Source organism: Schistocerca serialis, chromosome 1 (genome assembly GCF_023864345.2).
Source record: "Schistocerca serialis cubense isolate TAMUIC-IGC-003099 chromosome 1, iqSchSeri2.2, whole genome shotgun sequence".
NCBI lineage: Eukaryota > Metazoa > Arthropoda > Insecta > Orthoptera > Acrididae > Schistocerca > Schistocerca serialis.
Genome location: NC_064638.1, coordinates 566,042,516 through 566,065,116, shown reverse-complemented (window position 1 = coordinate 566,065,116; position 22,601 = coordinate 566,042,516). Strand labels below are relative to the sequence as shown.

The following is a 22,601-nucleotide window of genomic DNA, read 5'->3' as shown; positions in this document are numbered from 1 at the left end:
AAATAGAAGGAACTGATAGAAACATTTTATACATTGTTCTGGACTGAAATTATAAAAAGGAGATCTACATAAAAAATTGAAACAAGAAATAATTATCTTGCGTGCTAAGGAGAAATACAGACACAATGCACAAACTTAGTGTTTTGTTTTATGGCCACGTAAGAAGAATGAATGAAGCGAAGTGGACGAAACGCTTCTTCAACTTCTTTGATTTTAAATCGAAACAAGAATATAGTGGTACACGAAATTAAAAAGTTCTAGAGGAAATGATATACAACCAGAAAATATACATCTTCGGAAAAGCAGTAGAGACGTTTGGGGGTTTCCGAGACGAGAAACGAACGGCTGATGCCATATGATTGGACGAACGCCGTGCTAAACACAGAGCATTTATGAAAAACGTTTGGCTCATACAAAAACTTAGAACAATTGCCATAGTGGTTGTAAGCTTATCGTGGTCTTTAGACAGACGACTAAGTAATAAATAAATAAACTGATAGGTATGGCGTGAGGTTCGCTGCACAGGGATGTTATCATGCTGAAGTCTAAGCACAACGCAAATAGGACGATGCTGCAGCTACTTGTGTAGCAGCTGATCATAAGTAGCCTATTGTGTTAGGTATTTAATGTTATTTTGTCAGCTTTAAATGAACATTCAATTATTTTTGAGCATGTAATGACGCGTTCTTGGGGAACATTATGAGTCCAGATCATAGTGCTTCTACATCATTACACGTCCGCAACATACGATTCATTTGCAGTCCTTCCTTCGATCCATAAAAATGAGCAAAATCTCTTTACCTGTAGAAAATTTACTACTGCTGTCAAGCAAATCAGGGAAACGTCTGACGGTAGTTTCATTGACTATGCTCAAGTTTGAGGTTGTAGTCATGCTGTAGGGGCCGTGCTCGACAGTCGCAGGCGAGGTAATTCAAAAGACGAAAACTCGAACTTTACGTATGGTTGTTACACCTGATGTTCACTTAGATATCGTAAACACTGCATGGTTGTCTAGCCTGCAAACTGGCACGCTTACATCATCCTTGCCTTTCGTGCAGAAGTACGATTGCCCTAATAATAGTACTTTCGGAAACTGAAGGGTGTTAATACTGCGGTAGACTGCTACACGGTGCGTCTTCTTGACGATAATGTGATAGCTGGCTCTGTGAAAAGATGAAACCACATTCCCAGCGTTGAGGCTCGGAAACGATACCCGCTATCCTACTCGCTGCCCTAACGGAGCCTGAAGCATCCGGTTCATTCCCTACCAGAGGAGTGATTTGTACATGTCTTCGCATGAAAGAGATCAGGCACGACGAGAGATTAAGGACGTAACGGGAGAGTACAACTCTCAAGAGAGGGACTTACCGGATTTCCATTATATCACTGCACCACTAAAGGAAAAGAGAAGAACAGATGGATCGCTAGTGTCTCATACATTGGCAGTGTATCACAGAAGATAACAAATATTTTCAAAAATCACAATGTAAAAATTGGGTTTTCTACATCTAATAAACTACAACAAAAACTAACACACAATATAAACTGTAACCATGATCCATATTCAGACTTTGGAATGTACAATGTAACAGTCAGGAAAGCTCCATGTTCTACCTAGGACAAACAGGCCCAACACCAGGCACACAGAGCACATTAAAAGCCTACACACACAACAGACAATACATCAGCCATAACAACACTCATACACAATACAGAACACCCATTTGGAAGAATGGAGCAAAATGTCAAAGTACTCCACCGAGTAAATAAATGACATAAAATGGATTTGCTAGAACGCTGGAGATGTATTCAAATTACAGAAAATATGAAGATAAAATATTAAACGAAAAACTTTAAAGTGAATCAATGAATTTCTTCAGAAGTTTCGATAGTACACTGAAATAAAAATAGTAACACACAGAAATAAGTGCAATTGTAAAATCGATGTAAGTAAATTATGACCCAAATTGTTAAGATAAATAAACTCTGTACAAAAGCATGCCATACCCTATGGAAGACCTATAATGCTATTTCTACCTATTACTTGCATGAACATATTTGTAACTGTTTTGTTTATGTGTATTTTCAATGTTTGAAGTGTACTGCAAGTTGTGTGTGATGTTTAGTGTGTATTAAACTGTGCACAAATGGACCAAAGGAGAATTCTAAGTACAAATACTTCTAAATTTCGCCACTAACTTCACAAAAAGATCGATAACGAACTAAAAAATAACGTGTTTCTTATATATTGGAGTAAAGGGAACGAAATGAAGCAGACTCTCACACATAGACATCACATAGAAATGGCATAATACACAAAAAAAACGCACTTGAAAATGGGAGTCGTTTCCCGAAACGCGTCGTATGAGAAGTAAATAAAGCCGTGGCTGGTAGCAGAAGAATAATTTATAAACAAACCTATTGTTTTGACAATTGCAGGCTTTCAAAACCATTTATAATGGATCGAATGAGATGCTTGTTAATATCTAATTAATCTATTTCTGGCGAGGTAATAATAGCTTAGCACCACTGGAAAGAGTGGCATCATAGAACCAGTGGCAAACACGCTCTTCAGAAAAGTGATGGTTGACAAACTTAACATCCCCGTCAATTGTGTGGCAGATCAGCAGCGCCCCGTAAACAAACTAGAGAGGCTTGGTCGCTGCCGGGCAATGTGGGGAAGAGGGTTCAAAAATTGTTCAAATGGCTCTGAGCATTATGGGGCTTAACATCTATGGTCATCAGTCCCCTAGAACTTAGAACTGCTTAAACCTAACTGACCTAAGGACATCACACAACACCCAGGCATCACGAGGCAGAGAAAATCCCTGACTCCGCCGGGAATCGAACCCGGGAACCCGGGCGCGGGAAGCAAGAACGCTACCGCACGACCACGAGCTGCGGACGGGGAAGAGGGACTGGCCGCGATCACATCACGACGTTTCTTGCTGGTCACATTTTGTCAAAACATTGAAGCATAATTTATCAGCTTTGGGGAAATACTAATACCTTTCAGTAAGAGTTTGGAGAATCACGAAGCATTGTCGACATACTGGACGCGCAACAGCGCGTGTGGCTCACTGAAAAACGCACTCGATTGGGGGACTCAAAAGGAGGAGGTAAGGACCATGCTGGGATTCTTAAGATTTCGAGTGTGTTTGCTGAAACTTCTGGCTTTCAATTGTTCAGAGAATAATTGGTTTTATTGGAAATAAATAATTTTTCAGTATATTTTGTGATAATTAAACAGATATGACCAGCACATTAAATAACTTTAAAGAGGAATAATTGAACTGTGGACTGATCAGCTAACCAAAAGTTGTTACAGTAGTGCAGCGAAGAGTCCAATGAACTGTAATAAATTAGATTTCATACAGCTGCGAACATTAAAATAAAAGCTAGTAATAATATTTTTGTGCGTGACGGATGCAGTGGTGTTAGGTGGGATGTGGAGAACGAAATGTGACCCTCCCCAGCTTACTCGCAGCCATTTTTACGGCGCTCGGTCCGCGTCGCCAGAAGACTTAAGTCACGATAGCAGGTACCCCAGTGCCGTTCGCTCCTAGTGCACTCGCATTCGGGAGGACGACGGTTCAATCCCGTCTCCGGCCATCCTCATTTAGGTTTTCCGTGATTTCCCTAAATCGCTTCAGGCAAATGCCGGGATGGTTCCTTTGAAAGGGCACGGCCGATTTCCTTCCCCATCCTTCCCTCACCCGAGCTTGCGCTCCGTCTCTAGTGACCTCGTTGTCGACGGGATGTTAAACACTAATCTCCTCCTCCTCCTCCTCTTACCTCCTAGTGCAACTGCTTGACGTTATGTTGCGATTCTTGTGCAGTCATCTTAAATTAGTAATATCTGTTTTCATATAACCTTAACATTAAGCTGTCGTACTTCAATAGAGATAACGTTTTACTCAATTTCGCAAGAGAGAAGGAAGGATTTTAGAAGTTTCCAGAACGAGATTTTCACTCTGCAGGTCCCGAGTTCGAGTCTCGGTCCGGCACAAAGTTTTAATCTGCCAGGAACTTTCATTTTAGAAGTTGTTAATCTTTCTCGATGTTTTGTATGATCGACCGGAAACTGAGATAGAAAGTAGAAAGTTGGTACAAAAAACAAGTACTTTGATGTAAAATTTACTGTCAGTAGCTTTACCTCTCCTTGTACTCAGGGAAGCAGATGCAGGAATCTTGTATCGCCGTTCCAGGAAAGATCCACGTGGAGGCTGTTTCCTACTGCTGCCTCCTATCCATCGTGTCGATAACTGTGCAGACTGACTGTACGGTGTAGTGTTGGGTTCGTGTTTGTTATGAGTGAACGGAACGGATTGCGTGAAATCCGATGCCGGCACGTAGACCACTCCTCTCGAATAGTGCCAGGGAGCCGCCGAGGTCAACGACGGACGGATCGCCATCAACAGGGGACAAAGCGGGGAGGTTCGGAATTTAATCCAGAACATTGGCGCAAAGTCTGGTGATCAGGAACTATACGCCCCCGTTTCTCCTCCCCTTGCCAGCCAGATAGTGTCACTGAAAATTTTCCACCACTAAGATTCGAACTGGCGTACCTCCAAGACAAGCGCCACCGCACAAGCATGCGTTACGATCTCGGCTACGGAGTCAGGTTTGTGTATAATTGGAAATGAGTAAATTCAATAAACACTAGTGATACACACACTTTGATAAAATCTGTGTAAATTAACTCCCTTTTGATACGAACTGACAATTTTGAAATTTTAGTATGTTGTACAGACACGAGGTTAACGATGACCTATGGCTTTTGACCATTATAACTTAAATATTTCAGCCGTTATCCACATCTTAAGGTATCACTCAAAGCATGCAGGCGTTCACTCCATGTCTCTGAAAAATTCTATTATTTTTATCTTAATACGTAGGGTCATACATTTTACTGTGCTTCACTCAGGAAAAGAACCCCTTTCAGTGAAAAATTCTTAAACGGAATGCAAGGATCGGTTATAAAGATTAGGAGGGGTACGACTGATAGAGGCGATTGCGTTCACGAGCTGTTCAGAAGAGGGTGAGCTAAACGCCCTCCGCGGCGGTGCACGAAATGGGCCCCTATGCATCGCCAGGCAACTTGCTACGTCGAGCAAGTGAATGAAACACAATTTTAATGCCATACGCGTTTCGCCTTTATTTTCTGCAAGGCACCTTCAGTGGCAGGTTATTTGGACGATTTCCTACATATTACGCTCCTGTCGCATTTTCGGTGTTGTTCTTCTTTTTCTAAATGCCAATCTGCAGTTTTTCCCCCCACATTTCACAGCACTACGAACTTGACACTTGTTTCGATGCAACTGCAAGGTCATATTTCTGTGAAATGTGGGGGGAAAAACAGAAAATTGGCATTTAGAAGAAGAACAACAACACCAAAAATGCGACAGGAGCATAATATGTAGGAATCGTTCACGCAGCCTGCCACTGAAGATGCCTTGCAGAAAATAAAGGCGAAACGGATTTGGCACTAAAATTGTCTTTCACTCAGTTGCTGTTACTCGGTCCATAAAGTAAAAATTATCAATACACCGTAATATTAAACGCAACTGAGGAAGAGGGGAGTACAAGAGTGAGGATGCAACGTCGAGCATGACCCACGGCACTGTCCCCGCGTCTTTCCGCGTTCTGTCTTGGATCTGTTGTACTTCGAAAACACTTCGGGTTGATTTGTACGGAACTTCGTAATTAGAGCGATGAAGAAATTGGTGCGTCCCCTTTATTGGCTGTCTCCCGTAAAGTCATCTGTGGTACATAGCTCGTGGCAAGTGGAGTGTTTCGAGTACGATGAACTGATGAATTAGACTATGAGATTTCAATGGTATCCACGTACGGTGAACAACTTTCATGATTAAATTTTACCGACGACAACTACAAGGCGGCTTCTACGCGTTACGTAAAAAGTAGCGTTGCGAGCGCTGAAGGAGGGAACATTTCTAGTAGCCTACTTAAATCAGTTACGGAGTGTAAAGACTTGGTCGTAGCGAACGCAAAATTATTAACTCGAGAGCACAATCTAGTTGTTACGGAAAGGTGTGCTGAGAGCGTTAATAGGCGCACTATTTTCCTTCCTAGTATGAACTTGTAATTTCGGAGCTGCTGTAAAGAAGAAATTGCTGTTTTCAGGCAACACAATCGAAAGGCGCCTGCGGTTGGAAATCGTTCGCGGACATTACTTTTCTAGTATTTTTCAGGTGCCACTCATAATCGTACGTACTGTAACTGTAGAGTGGGAAGCAAAGGTGAAGTCTTACCTGCACAGTTCGAAATCTACGAACAACATTAAGCAGGCCCGGCGGGGTCAGGGATTTTCTCTGCCTCGTGATGACTGGGTGTTGTGTGACGTCCTTAGGTTAGTTAGGTTTAAGTAGTTCTAAGTTCTAGGGGACTGATGACCATAGATGTTAAGTCCCATAGTGCTCAGAGCCATTTGAACCATTAAGCAGGGGGAATGATCAAAAACAATCAGAAAGAAAGACAAAACAAGGAATACACCAGCGAAATAATCCTTCCGTTTCCCCCTAGAGTGAAACTAGAAAATTATTGACTATCGCATGGATTCTTATCTTTGGCTTTTGAATTAAAACAAAAAGTAATGTTTTTAGTGTTGTGTTGGCAGAAGAGCCAACACCGTGTTACTAGTGGAGGCCGAAATGCACGCGTTTTAGCTTACGCAGGCTGGCGTGAGGAGGGAAGGACTATACTGACGTGAGGTCTGGAACATGACAAGGAATGAGAATTCAGAAAGCGGACGAAATTAGTTTGATACTTAACTTTAATTCATTAATGATGAACGTCGCTCTTGACGGTACATGATTCACAATATTATCTATTCAGAATACATTCATAGTAACTGAATATGGCGCTTTGGTAGATCGTAGTAAATGACGTAGCTGAAGGCTGTGCTAAACTGTCGTCTCTGCAAATGAGAGCGTATGTAGGCAGTGAACCATCGCTAGCAAAGTCGGCTGTACAACTGGGGCGAGTGCTAGGGAGTATCTCTAGACTAGACCTGCCGTGTGGCGGCGCTCGGTCTGCAATCACTGACAGTGGCGACACGCGGGTCCGACGTATACCAACGGACTGCGGCCGATTTAAAGGCTACCACCTAGAAAGTGTGGTGTCTGGCGGTGACACCACATTTAGTAACTTTCATTTATCACCTCTGTTCGAGAGATAGTCGTGTTACGTATACTGAAGTTAAGCAGCAATGAAAACTTGCACAACTGGATCAAAACACGCGATGTTCAATTAATGCTGCACGCAACCTATAGTAATATCCCAGCTTCAAATTAAGTCCGATATGCGTAAAGTACAAACTCTTGGTCAGAAACTTAAGGAAGCCGGTATGATAGAGTTTCTAACAAGTAAGAGAGCTTACACACACTCAGATCGAATGGAGTCACTCCCAATCGACTAATGGGCTTGTGACGTAACAGAGCACTGATGATTCGCCGTAAGAATCCAGTGGAATAGCGTCCCTGCGACTACTCAAAGTCCGTCCCGGAGCAGATAGCTGTGTAGCAATGGTTCTGGTTTATGTGCTGTCTTTCTGTTATCTGATGGAATGCTGCTTTGTGTTTTCCGAACAGCTTTTGAAATCTCCTGGAAAGCGAATGGCTGTAAATGGAATTACGACCGAGGCATGTGGCTAAGAGCTGAGTTACGTCACCGCTCGGCAGTACCTGAAGGTACTCCGCGAGGCGTCTTCGCCGCCTGTTTGGTGCTTACGCGTAAGAATGCAAAACGAAAAATTTGAGTTAAGTACGACATGAAAGTATGTGCAACTAAATGAGGGTCCCTCCACATGTTCTTCACGTTCTCTTAAGTAAGAAGAAGGGTGCGGACATATTGCTAACGGAGCGGTTTTTGTAACGATCTGGAACTAGATTCGACTCGATAGTCAGCAGTGTTTTCAGCATCAATATCAAGAATAAGAGCTTCGCGTTCTGTGTTCACATCGCAAGACAGTTTTCAAAGTAATACGTATCCTGTGGAGGAGTTTGTCCTGCTACATCCACGTTTGGTACCAGTTGACGTCACTAAAAGTACACCAACGTTCGCAACGAATGTCATCACCAATTAGTTCTCTGGTCGAGTATGACTGCAGCTGCATTTGTTCGGTATTACAGGCAGTCCCGTTCGTTGGCAACGTGGTGAATTATTAGTGTCAAGATTTATTCAAACCACATATTCAGCACACAGAGTTATAATTTTCCCCACAGTAACACGTTTTTTCCAACAGCTTGCCGCGAATTAATTAATTTGTATGCAGTGCATATCTATAAGTAAAGTAAGGAAGTGCTTACTATTTTTTATACTTAGTTTCTGAGCCCTTAAGCCTTACACCCTCTACCACAGATTTGTGATTCTGGTCATTTTCGTGAAATGAATCAAATGCACAGATGTGAAATGAATGGATTGAAGGAGTTAAAATCAATGAAAAAGCAGTTATATACATTATGTGATCAAAAGTATCCGGACACTTGGCTGAAAATGACTTACAGTTCGAGGCACCCTCCATGGGTAATGCTGGAATTCAATATGGTTTTTCGCCCACATTTAGCCTTGATGACAGCTTCCACTCTCGCAGGCATACGTTCAGTCAGGTGTTGGAAGGTTTATTGTGGAATGGCAGACCATTCTTCACGGAGTGCAGCACTGAGGAGAGGTATCGATGTCGATCGGTGAGACCTGGCACGAAGTCGACGTTCCAAAACATCCCAAAGGTGTTCTAAAGGTTCAGGTCAGGACTCTGTGCAGGCCAATCCATTACAGGAGTGTAACCACTCCGCCACAGGCCGTGCTTTACGCACAGATGCTCGATCGTATTGAAAGATCGAATCACCATCCCTGAATTGCTCTTCAGCAGTAGGAAGCAGGAAGGTGCTTAAAACATCAGTGTAGACCTGTGCCGTGACAGTACCACGCAAAACAACAAGGGGAGCAAGCCCCCCTCTATGAAAAACACGACCACACCATAACACCACAGCCTCCGAATTTTACTGTTGGCACTACACACGCTGGCAGATGACGTTCACCGGGCATTCGCCATACACACACCCTGCATCGGATCGCCACATTGTGCACCGTGAGTAGTCACTCCACACAACGGTTTTCCATTGTTCAGTCGTTTACGCCCCTTACACCAAGCGTGGCGTCGTTTGGTATTTACCGGCGTGATGTGTGGCTTGTGAGCAGCCGCTCGACCATAAACCAAAGTTTTCTCACCTCCCGTCTAAGTGTCATAGTACTTGCAGTGGATCCTGATGCAGTTTGGAATTCCTGTGTTATGGTCTGGACAGACGTTTGCCTATTACACATTACGACCCTCTTCAAATGTCGGCGGTCTCTGTCAGTCAACTGACGAGGTCCGCCTGTACGCTTTTGTGCTGTACGTGTCCCTTCACGTTTCCACTTCACTATCACATCGGATCAGTGGACCTAAGGATGTTTAGGAGTGTGTAAATCTCGCATACAGACCTATGACACAAGTGACACCCAATCACCTGACCACGTTCGAAGTCCGTGAGTTCCGCGGAGCGCCCCATTCTGCTCTCTCACGATGTCTAATGACGACTGATGTTGCCTATATGGAGTAGCTGGCAGTCAGGAGCAGCACCAATGCGCCTAATATGAAAAACTTATGTTTTTGGGGTCGTCTGGATACTTTTGATCACATAGTGTAGATCATTCGTTTCAGTACCTTTAAATCAAATCCCTTGTGGCAGCGTAATTTGACTGTAAAACAACTCTCTTTTTTTTGGTAAATGACACTTCATAATTATCTTTGACGATGTACTGGGGTATATCTATCACGTTGTTGTTGTGGTGGTGTTCTTTCCGAAGACTGGTTTGACGTAGGGTCCAAGTGACTCCTGCCTCATCGTCTCCGAATAACTAACTACTGCAGACTACATCTGTTTGAACCTGCCCACTATATTCATCCCTTTGTCTCCCTCTACAATCCACAGTTTCCTCAGTTACCAAATGGGCGATTCCATGATGCCTCTGGGTGCGTCGCATCAACCTATCCCTTCTTTTAGTCACTGTGTGCCATGAAGTTCCATTTTACACAGTCTGATTCAGTACCTTCTCATTAGTTACTCGCTCCACCCATCTAGTGTTCAGCATTATTCTGTAGCACCACATTTCAAAAGCTTCTATTCTGTTCTTGCCTGAAGCGCTTATCGTCCACTCTTTTTTTTTCGTACAAGGCTACAATGCAGGCAACTACATTCAGATAATGTTTCCTAACACTTACGTTTACATTATATGATAACAAAAAAATGGTTCAAATGGCTCTGAGCACTATGGGACTCAACTGCTGAGGTCATTAGTCCCCTAGAACTTAGAACTAGTTAAACCTAACTAACCTAAGGACATCACACACATCCATGCCCGAGGCAGGACTCGAACCTGCGACCGTAGCGGTCTCGCGGTTCCAGACTGCAGCGCCAGAACCGCGCGGCCACTTCGGCCGGCATATGATAACAAATAAACTCTTTTCCAGAAATGGTTCTCTTGCTATTGCCAGTCTGCATTTTATATCCTCTCTGCTTCAGCCATTGCCTATTATTTTGCCACACGAATATCAGAACTCATCCACTACTTTGGGGGTCTCATTTCCTATCTAATTCCCTCAATATCTCGTGATTTAATCCGACTACATTCAAATCCCCCTCTTTTACTTTTGTTGATTTTTCTCTAATAACCCCACTTCAAAACGTTGTCCATTGCAGTGAGCTGCTCTGCCCTTCAAATGGCTCTGAGTACTATGGGACTTAACATCTGAGGTCATCAGTCCCCTAGAACATAGAACTACTTAAACCTAACTAACCTAAGGGCATCACACACATCCATGCCCGAGGCAGGATTCGAACCTGCGACCGCAGCGGCCGCGCGGTTCCAGACTGAAGCACCTAGAACCGCTCGGCCACAGCGGCCGGCCTAACCTAAGGACATCACACAAATCCATGCCCGAGGCAGGATTCGAACATGCGACCGTAGCGGTCGCGCGGTTCCAGACTGAAGCGCCTAGAACCGCTCAGCCACAACGGCCGGCTCTGCCCTTCCAAATCCTTTGCTGTCTCAGAGAATTATAATGTCGTTAGTAAACCTCGAAGTTTTTACTCCTTCTCTCTGAACTTTAGCTCTCTCTCTCTCTCTCTCTCTCTCTCCAAATTTCTTCTTGGTTTTCTTTACTTCTTGCTCAATGTACAGATTGAATAACATCGTGGATAACCCCATCTCACTTCCTTCTGAACCTTTGCTTCCCTTTCATGTCCTTCGACTCTTACTTTATCGTACTTTTTATAAAACTTACAGTACTGTCCTAGTTTTGACAAAAGATGTTTCAAAGAACTTCACCATTATAATACCGGCCTAATCCAAAGACTGTTGTCCTGTGGCACTATACCCAAAGTCCACACCTTTGCAGCGTTTGGAAATCGTTGGTTGGAAACATCAGTGACAAGGAAAGTTTGAGTCAGTCCTGGAGTCGAACTCAGATGTTTACAGCGACCGTTCTCGATAACCAGGGATCCAGTTTTCAGTCCATGTCAGGCACAAATTTTCAAAATGTTCTGATGTGTGTGAATTCCTAAGGGACCAAACTGCTGAGGTCATCGGTCCCTAGACTTACACACTACTTAAACTATCTTAACCTAACTTGCGCTAAGAACAATACACACACCCATGCCCGAGGGAGGAATCGAACCTCCGGCGGGAGGGGCCACGCAATCCGTGACAGGGCGCCTCAAACCGCGCGGCCACTCAGCGCTGCTACAAATTTTCAATTCTTACGTGTTCAGAGTCCTCTTCGAATTCACTCGTCGCATCTTATACTTGCTACCCAATTACCTTTTACGTCCGTATTTTTTGTACTATATTTTACATCTGTCTTTGTGTAGGATATACACAGATAATGGCACATTTAAAAGATACAACCGTGGCGGAAGTGGTGGGGAAGGGATAGGAGGCGTGCGCCTATTGCCACAGAGGCCAGCAATAAAACAGTTTAAGGAAGAAAATACTTACGTTGGAGAGTGGTCCAGCGCAAGTCACCCTTGCTCTTCTTTCACAGACCAGAACCTGAAACAGATAAATATACTGGTCAGGAAAAACACGTGAATTTTTAAATATCAGCTGAACTGTCAGTTGTAATGACGAACATCTGTTTTTTTTTTTTTTTTTTTTTTTTTTTTTTTTTTTTTTTTTTTTACGCCCACTGTCGCGGGACTGAATGCCGAGCCATTACTTGCAATCATTGCAGAAGCTCCGTCATGCAACAAAGGACAAATACCCATGAAGAGATAAGCTTGGTCTGCAGCGTAATGCCGGCCGCGGTGGTCTAGCGGTTCTAGGCGCTCAGTCCGGAACCGCGCGACTGCTACGGTCGCAGGTTCGAATCCTGCCTCGGGCATGGATGTGTGTGATGTCCTTAGGTTAGTTAGGTTTAAGTAGTTCTAAGTTCTAGGGGACTGATGACCACAGATGTTAAGTCCCATAGTGCTCAGAGCCATTTGAACCATTTTGCAGCGTAATGTTATTTGCCTTAGTAACGTGTTTCCCGCTGGTAAACGAATGAGCAACTACGGCTGGGACATCGTTGTGCTTCCTCCCGGGAATCGAGATAAGACTTCTTTACATTACTAGTTGCTTACTTTGTCGAGGGAAGGATGCTAACGGAACAGCATGCCGCCAATGACGGGATGACACTCCTGATTCATTGATCTTTCCAGAAGGCTGTGAGTGGATCCGTATACTGCGTTGCCTCCTTCCACTTTCTGTATTATTCAACGTATTCGCAGATGTATCGTATGGACGACTGTAGAAACGGCAAGCCACCTGGTAGCGTGTGGGGGCGGGTACTTCGTGAACCACACTTACAAAAAAATGGCTGAGCACTATGGGACTTAACTTCTGAGGTCATCAGTCCCCTAGAACTTAGAACTACTTGAACCTAACGAACCTAAGGACATCACATACATCCATGCCCGAGGCAGGATTCGAACCTGCGACCGTAGCGGTCGCGCGGTTCCAGACTGTAGCGCCTAGAACCGCACGGCTACTCCGGCCGGCCCACACTTACACTCTCCATTTCCTGTCCCAGTCATGAAAAGTGCGCGGGAAGAAACATTGTTGGTAAGCCTACTGTAAGCGATCGATTATCTTTGTTATTTTACCTTTACGGTCTTTTTGCGAGATATAGTTAGGAAGGAGCATTAGGTTCGTTGACTCTTCTAGAAACGTGCACTTTCGAAATATTAACAGTAAACTCCACCGCGATGCACAACTGTTCTGTCGTAGTGTCAACCAATAAAGTTCGATGAGCATCTCTGCGCTGTTCTTCGAATTTTTCTATTTGTTCTATGATTTCTGTCTGGTAAGGGACACAAACTTAAGAGAAATTCTCAAATATCGGACGAACGACGGTTTTGTAAGCTACTTCCCTCGTGTGTGGACTCAGCCGTCACGAATAACAGCTATTCTAATCAATTTCAGCCTGGCATCTGCCTTTCCTACGATCAATTTAGCGCATGGACTTCAAAAATTAAGGTATACATGTCGTCCCAAGTTACAACCATGCCGAAACAAGAGCGCCGCATTGTTCTGGGTTTCCCGCGAACACAGTTCTGTTGCAGTACGGATAACAGCTGCATCGCGGCGTGCGACTGAGATGGCGTGGTGACTGGAAACCCACTCCAAAGTTGAAGTGGGCGGTACAGTACGAGTCTTGTGGGGAAAACGCCTAAATAGCACGTAGATTCTCTGCGAAGTACGGTCCAAATGCAGTGTCGCGTCCAGCCGCAGTGAGATGGTGCCAACAATTAGACCGAGGCCTCACATCTAAGTGACTGGCGAAGGATTCATCGAACCACCTTTACAATTCTCTATTATTCCAATCTGGTACAGCGCACAGAAAAAACTAACACCTATATCCTTCCTTGCCTGCTTTGATTTCCCTTATTTTGTTATGGTGATCGTTTCTCCCTATGTAGGTCGACATCAACAAAATATTTTCGCATTCGGAGGAGAAAGTTGGTGATTGTAATTTCGTGAAAAGCTTCTGCCGCAACGAAAAACGCCTTTCTTTTAATTATTTCCTGCCCAAATCCTGTATCATTTCTGTGACACTCTCTCCCATATTTCGCGATAATACAAAACGTGCTGCCCTTCTTTGAACTTTACTGACTTAATCCGTCAATCCTATGTGGTAAGGATCCCACACCGTGCAGCAGTATTCTAAAACACGGCCGACAAACATAGTGTAGGCAGTCCTTTTAGTACATCTGTTACATTTCCTAAGCGTCCTACCAATAAAACGCGTTCTTTGGTTAGCCTTCCCCACAATTTATTTACTTTTATTTATTTACACGTCAAGTTCCCTAGAACAAAATTGAGGAGCAAATCTCCAAGGACATGGAACGTGTCACTACATGAAATTACAACATAAAAGTAATAACAGATAAAAATAAAATGTTTATGAACCCGAAAAAATCAGCCCATAAGTTTAAGTAAACGCAAACAACAATACAACGAGAATCAGCTTAATTTTTCAAGGAACTACTCGACAGAATAGAAGGCGTGACCCATGAGCAAACTCTTCAGTTTAGATTTGAAAGCGCGTGGATTACTGCTAAGATTTCTGAATTCGAGTGGTAGCTTATTGAAAATGGATGCAGCAGTATACTGCACACCTTTCTGCACAAACGTTAAGGAAGTCTGATCCAAATGCAGGATTGATTTCTACCGAATATTAACTGAGTGAAAGCTGCTTATTCTTGGGAATAAGGTAATATTGTTAACAAGGAGTGACGGTAAAGAATATATATTTATATTGAGAGGTCAGTGTCTTAATACCCAGACTCGTGAACAGGGGTCGACAACCGGTTCGTGAACTTACACCTCTTATTGCCCGAACCGCCCATTTCTGAGCCAAAAATATCCTTTTCGAATGGGAAGAGTTACCTTAAAATATAATACCATACAACATAGGCGAATGAAAATAAGCAAAGCAGACTAATTTTCGTGTTGAACCATCACTTATTTCAGATACTGTACTAATAGCAAAAATAGCAGCATTAAGTCTTTGAACAAGATCCTGAACGTGGGCTTTCCACGGCAGTTTACTATCTATCTGAACACCTAGAAATTTGAACTGTTCAGTTTCACTAATCATATGGCCATCCTGTGAAATTAAAACGTCGGATTTTGTTGAATTGTGTGTTAGAAACTGTAAAAACTAAGTCGTACTGTGATTCAGCGTTAGTTTATTTTCTGCAAGCCATGAACTTAGGTCATGAACTGCACTATTTGAAACCGAGCCAACGTTGCACACAGCATCCTTTACTACCAAGCTAGTGTCATCAGCAAACGAAATATTTTAGAGTTACCCGTAATACTAGAGGGCATGTCATTTACATAAACAAGGAACAGGAGTGGCCCCAACACTGATCCCTGTGGCACCTCACACTTGACTGTACTCCACTCAGACCCCACATCACAGCCATTCTCAACATTGTTTTGATCTTTTGCTGTTTGTTTCTTAAGTAAGAAGTGAACCAATTGTGAGCTACGCTCCGTATTTCCTAATGGTTCAACTTCTGGAGCAATATTTTGTTATCAACACAATCAAACGCCTTAGTTAAATCAAAAAAGATGCCTAGCGTTCGAAACCTTTTGTTTAACCCATCCAGTACCTCACAGAGAAAAGAGAGTATAGCATTTTCACTTGTTAACGACTTCTAAAGCCGAACTGTACATTTGATAGCAAATCGTGTAATATACAACGATCAATTATCCTTAGATACACAGCCTTTTCAATAACTATAGCAAAAACTGATGGCATAGAAATTACTGGGTACTTTAATCGTTCAGGAAACTGACAATTCCTAAAGTAAAAATTACAAATATGGCTAAATACAGGGCTAACATGTGCAGCACAGTACTTTAATATTCTGCTAGGCACTCCATCATAACCATGAGAGTCCTCAGTCTTCAGTGATTTCATTACTGACTCAATCTCCCCCTTGTCTGTATCACAGAGGAGTATTTCAGACATCAATCTCGGAAAGGGATTTGCCACGAAAGTTATACGATTCCCTGTAGAAACTAAATTTTTATTTAGTTCACCAGCAAGGCTCAGAAAATGATTGTTAAATGCTGTACATGTCAGTATCAGTATCAGTAACAGAAATATTTTTAGTATGAACCGACTTCATATCGTCGACCTTGTGCTGCTGACACTTCTTTGACAACTGACCATATGGTACTAATTTTATCCTGTGAATTATCTATTCAATTTGTATACCACATACTCTTTGCCTTCCTAATAACATTTTTAAGCACCTTACAGTAGTGTTTGTAATGGGCTAGTGTAGCTTGATTGTGACTACTCCTAAGATTTTGATATAATCCCCCTTCGTTCTACATGATGTCCTTATCCCACTAGTCAGCCACCCAGGCTGCAAGTTAGTGCTAGTACCCCGTTTAGAACGTTCTAATGGAAAGCAGCTATCAAAGAGCACGAGAAATGTGTTAAGGAAATTATTATATTTATCATCTATGTCATCGGCACTATAAACATCCTGCCCCTCTTGTTCCTTGACTAGGTTTGAAAACTCTGTATTACTGTTGGATTAACTTTCCTACATAGTTTGTAATTAAATGTGACATTTGTTTCAGTACTAAAGCCTTTCAGTGTTAAAATTTGTGCATCATGATCTGAAAGGCCATTCGCCCTTTTACTAACAAAATGCCGATCTAGTAATGAAGAATGAATAAAAATTTTGTCTATGGCTGTGCTACTGTTCCCCTGCACCCTAGTTGGACAAAGCACAGTCTGCATCAGATCATATGAATTTAGGAGATCTACTAACATCCTTTTTTCTTGCACAATCATATACAAAATTAATATTGAAGTCACCACATACAGCTAATTTTTGGTACTTCCTATAAAGTGAAATAAAGAACCATCTCCAGCTAGAGCAGAAATGCTCTGAAGTAAGACTTAGGGGACCTATGAACAACAAAAGTCAGAAGTTTAGTATCACTAAATTCAACTGCCCCTGCACAATATTCAAATATCTGTTCAGCGCAGTGCCGTGATACATCTATATACTCAAATGGAATACTGTTTTTTACGTACATGGCCACTCCCCCACCCTGCAAGGAACTCCTTGAAAAACAGCCAGCCAGTCTGTTCCTTCCAATTTAAGTTGTTCGTAATTGTAATGCCTAGGTATTTACGGCCTTTAGATTTGACTGATTTATCGTGTAACCGAAGTTGAACGGACTCCTTTTAGCACTCATGTAGATGACCTCACATTTTTCGTTATTTAGGGTCAATTACCAATTTTTGCGCAACACATACATCATTTCTAAATAGTTTTGCAATTTGTTTTGATCTTGTGATGACTTTACTAGTCGATAAACGACAGCATCATCTGCAAACAACCTAAGAGGGCTGCTCATATTGTTCCCTAATTACACTCCTGGAAATGGAAAAAAGAACACATTGACACCGGTGTGTCAGACCCACCATACTTGCTCCGGACACTGCGAGAGGGCTGTACAAGCAATGATCACACGCACGGCACAGCGGACACACCAGGAACCGCGGTGTTGGCCGTCGAATGGCGCTAGCTGCGCAGCATTTGTGCACCGCCGCCGTCAGTGTCAGCCAGTTTGCCGTGGCATACGGAGCTCCATCGCAGTCTTTAACACTGGTAGCATGCCGCGACAGCGTGGACGTGAACCGTATGTGCAGTTGACGGACTTTGAGCGAGGGCGTATAGTGGGCATGCGGGAGGCCGGGTGGACGTACCGCCGAATTGCTCAACACGTGGGGCGTGAGGTCTCCACAGTACATCGATGTTGTCGCCAGTGGTCGGCGGAAGGTGCACGTGCCCGTCGACCTGGGACCGGACCGCAGCGACGCACGGATGCACGCCAAGACCGTAGGATCCTACGCAGTGCCGTAGGGGACCGCACCGCCACTTCCCAGCAAATTAGGGACACTGTTGCTCCTGGGGTATCGGCGAGGACCATTCGCAACCGTCTCCATGAAGTTGGGCTACGGTCCTGCACACCGTTAGGCCGTCTTCCGCTCACGCCCCAACATCGTGCAGCCAGCCTCCAGTGGTGTCGCGACAGGCGTGAATGGAGGGACGAATGGAGACGTGTCGTCTTCAGCGATGAGAGTCGCTTCTGTCTTGGTGCCAATGATGGTCGTATGCGTGTTTGGCGCCGTGCAGGTGAGCGCCACAATCAGGACTGCATACGACCGAGGCACACAGGGCCAACACCCGGCATCATGGTGTGGGGAGCGATCTCCTACACTGGCCGTACACCACTGGTGATCGTCGAGGGGACACTGAATAGTGCACGGTACATCCAAACCGTCATCGAACCCATCGTTCTACCATTCCTAGACCGGCAAGGGAACTTGCTGTTCCAACAGGACAATGCACGTCCGCATGTATCCCGTGCCACCCAACGTGCTCTAGAAGGTGTAAGTCAACTACCCTGGCCAGCAAGATCTCCGGATCTGTCCCCCATTGAGCATGTTTGGGACTGGATGAAGCGTCGTCTCACGCGGTCTGCACGTCCAGCACGAACGCTGGTCCAACTGAGGCGCCAGGTGGAAATGGCATGGCAAGCCGTTCCACAGGACTACATCCAGCATCTCTACGATCGTCTCCATGGGAGAATAGCAGCCTGCATTGCTGCGAAAGGTGGATATACACTGTACTAGTGCCGACATTGTGCATGCTCTGTTGCCTGTGTCTATGTGCCTGTGGTTCTGTCAGTGTGATCATGTGATGTATCTGACCCCAGGAATGTGTCAATAAAGTTTCCCCTTCCTGGGACAATGAATTCACGGTGTTCTTATTTCAATTTCCAGGAGTGTAGTTTATATAGATAAGGAACAGCAAAGGGCTTATAACACTGCCTTGGGGAAAGTCAGAAATCACGTCTGTTTTACTCGATGACTTTCCGAGAATTACTACCAATTGTGACCTCTCTGAGAGGAAATCACGAATCTAGTCACATAACTGAGACGTTATTCCATAAGCACGCAATTTCATTACAAGCCGCTTATGTGGTACAATCTCAGAAATACGGAATCAATTTGAAATCCCTTGCCAATATCACTCATCGAGTAATTGAAAGATAGGTGGAGTGTTTTGACCGCTGTTTCCCAGACGTGGTTGCAAGGTTGGAAAAAAGTGTCTTCTATCTGTGTCTGTTTGAAGTGTAGTAGAGCGTTTAATAAAAACTACTTGGCCCGGCGTAATTACGAACAACATACTTCTCGAAGTCCTCACGAGTATTGGCCATTGCAATTGAAATCGCTCCGTAGGTATACTCCCAGGTACTTGAAGGATGTTACTGCTTCCAGTTATTGTTCAGTAATGGTATGATTACATAAGATTTCCAGATAATTACGGTATTAGATTACATGTCTGTATACTGACGCCCAAATACCAAACCTTGCACCGATCTTCTATCCTCTGCTAATCTCCTTGCAATTCGCTACATTTTTCTAGAGTTGCGACTCCTCTGTATGTCGATGCCTGCTTATGGAAGCTGACTGAAGGGAAAGGGTGAACCCGGTGCAAAACTTGTGCCTCCCGAACTGCACCAAGGTGATCGCTGAGCTCTTCCTTCCCATCTGCCGGGCGGTTCTTCTTCATCAGCGGCACATATCTGATGGTCAAGAAACAAATACCGTCACCGGTAACGAACTTCTTGCCCTCACACGTACTCGAATCGCCTGTAAGTGGTTCGTGCGCCATTGCCTTTGGCATACATAAGCGTCTTTGGCTGCAGAGACGCGTTAATGGAGCGCTTCTGAAGAAGTCCGCACCCTTAGCTGAGTGACTAGCGCGTCCGACTGCCATGCAGCAGACCCGGGTCCGATTCCCGGCCGCCTCGGAGATTTTCTCTTCTTGGGGAGTGGGTGTTGTGTTGTCCTCCTCACCGTCATCTTCATCATCGTCCACACGCAAGTCGGCCAGTGTGACGTCAACTGAAAAGTTTGCAACTTGGCGGCGAGCTTCCTCAGGTGAACACTCCCGGCCATCTATGACATACGATCACTTCATTTCACTTCATTTCTACGGTAGAGGTATTTTCAAAATCCTGCAAGTAGGGAACAAGTGGACTGAACTCAATCGAACTTTGAACGAAGACTAATGAAGTATCTACTTCCAATGACGTGTAAGATTTTGTTGTTCTCGCACTCGCACTGTCTTATGATTTTATGAAACGAGCACATAAGGGCAGTTGGCGGGTAGGCGAATGACGACTATTGTTTATTAGGAGTTTTTGAGAAAACACAGAACTCTTCTGCAACCCCATTCATGAGTACTGCTCGACTCTTTGGTTCAAATGGCTCTAAGCACCATAGGACTTAACATCTGAGGTCATCAGTCCCCTAGACTTAGAACTACTTAAACCTAACTAGGACATCACACACATCCATGCCCGAGGCAGGATTCGAACCTGCGACCGTAGCAGCAGCGCGGTTCCAGACTGAAGCACCTAGAACCGCTCGGCCACAACGGCCGCCGACTGTTTGCAATCCCTACGTCTGATAAGAAGACGACTTCTATGGCCGGCCGATGAGGCCGAGCGGTTCTAGGCGCTTCAGTCTGGAACCGCGCGACCGCTACGGTCGCAGGTTCGAATCCTGTCTCGGGCATGGATGTGTGTGATGTCCTTAGGTTAGTTAGGTTTAAGTAGTTCTAAGTTATAGGGGACTGATGACCTCAGATGCTAAGTCCCATAGTGCTCAGAGCCACTTCTATGCAATTCAGAGGTTTGTCGCTAGATATGGCAGCAGTAGGTTCGGTCAGCACGACAGCTTTGTGAGCTTAGATGGGAATGCCTTGAAAGAAGAAGGCAGTCTTCTCGTGATACGCTACTAACAGAGTTAAAAAAAGCATTTGCGACAGACTGCCTCCAACATTAGGGCTCATACAGTGGGATATACACAGTCAGTTTTTCTTAGCTCCGTTTCTACATCTACATCTACATCCATACTCCGCAAGCCACCTGACGTTGTGTGGCGGAGGGTACCTTGAGTACCTCTATCGGTTCTCCCTTCTATTCCAGTCTCGTATTGTTCGTGGAAAGAAGGATTGTCGGTGTGCCTCTGTGTGGGCTCTAATCTCTCTGATTTTATCCTCATGGTCTCTTCGCGAGATATACGTAGGAGGGAGCAATATACTGCTTGACTCTTCGGTGAAGGTATGTTCTCGAAACTTTGGCAAAAGCCCGTACCGAGCTACTGAGCGTCTCTCCTGCAGAGTCTTCCACTTGAGTTTATCTATCATCTCCGTAACGCTTTCGCGATTACTAAATGATCCTGTAACGAAGCGCGCTGCTCTCCGTTGGATCTTCTCTATATCTTCTATCAACCCTATCTGGTACGGATCCCACACTGCTGAGCAGTATTCAAGCAGTGGGCGAACAAGCGTACTGTAACCTACTTCCTTTGTTTTCGGATTGCATTTCCTTAGGATTCTTCCAATGAATCTCAGTCTGGCATCTGCTTTACCGACGATCAACATTATATGATCATTCCATTTTAAATCACTCCTAATGCGTACTCCCAGATAATTTATGGTATTAACTGCTTCCAGTTGCTGACCTGCTATTTTGTAGCTAAATGATAAAGGATCTATCTTTCTGTGTATTCGCAGCACATTACACTTGTCTACATTGAGATTCAATTGCCATTCCCTGCACCATGCGTCAATTCGCTGCAGATCCTCCTGCATTTCAGTACAATTTTCCATTGTTACAACCTCTCGATACACCACAGCATCATCCGCAAAAAGCCTCAGTGAACTTCCGATGTCATCCACAAGGTCATTTATGTATATTGTGAATAGCAACGGTCCTATGACACTCCCCTGCGGCACACCTGAAATCACTCTTACTTCGGAAGACTTCTCTCCATTGCGAGTAGATTAGGAAAGGGAATGAGTAACAATAGTACAAAGTAAGCTCTGCCATGCGCTGTTCAGTAGCTTCGGAGTATGTATGCAGATGCAAACGTAGACGAATTCTGGCACGTAATGCGTAACAAAACATTAAGCGATAGGGGGGACAGTGGCATAGCATCTCTGTTATTGAGGAAACAGAGCGCGTAGCTCGTTCAGCCGACTCGTCTCGCAATACACCGTACATTTATCTTTTACCTTGCAATGATCACGACGTCGACAATATGAGCAAGAGGACCTGAGATACCAGTCAGCGGTGAGCACGGGAATTTTCCGTCACGGCAAACCGTGACGCTCAGGTCACGTTGCGAATCTTTGTGGTCCGGACTCGGGCTGCACGCAAATTACCTGCCTCTGTGTTGGGAGCGGACATTGGCGAGGCAGCCGCGGTCACGTACGCTCGCAAAGAACGCTCAGAAGAAGCGAGAGGCGAACTCCTACTGAGGCTGCGCCCAAGGAGTGGTTCGTGGGGAGCGGCCAAGGACCAACTCAACCGCGATTGCTAGCTAGAGTCTAGTGGGCAAGTCAAGCACCGTCACAGAGAAGCAGGTGGGCAGATGTTCT

The 22,601-nt window shown here is 44.4% G+C and overlaps 1 protein-coding gene across 1 annotated transcript in view; it reads right to left on the bottom strand.

Moving 5' to 3' along the window:
- Window positions 1–22,601, bottom strand: part of LOC126475922 (organic cation transporter protein-like) — a 416,650-nt gene that overhangs the window by 288,623 nt on the left and 105,426 nt on the right. The window contains exon 2 of the mRNA XM_050103504.1: window positions 12,058–12,111. The gene's annotated coding sequence lies outside the window, so the exon portion shown is untranslated. The remainder of the gene's footprint in view (window positions 1–12,057; window positions 12,112–22,601) is intronic.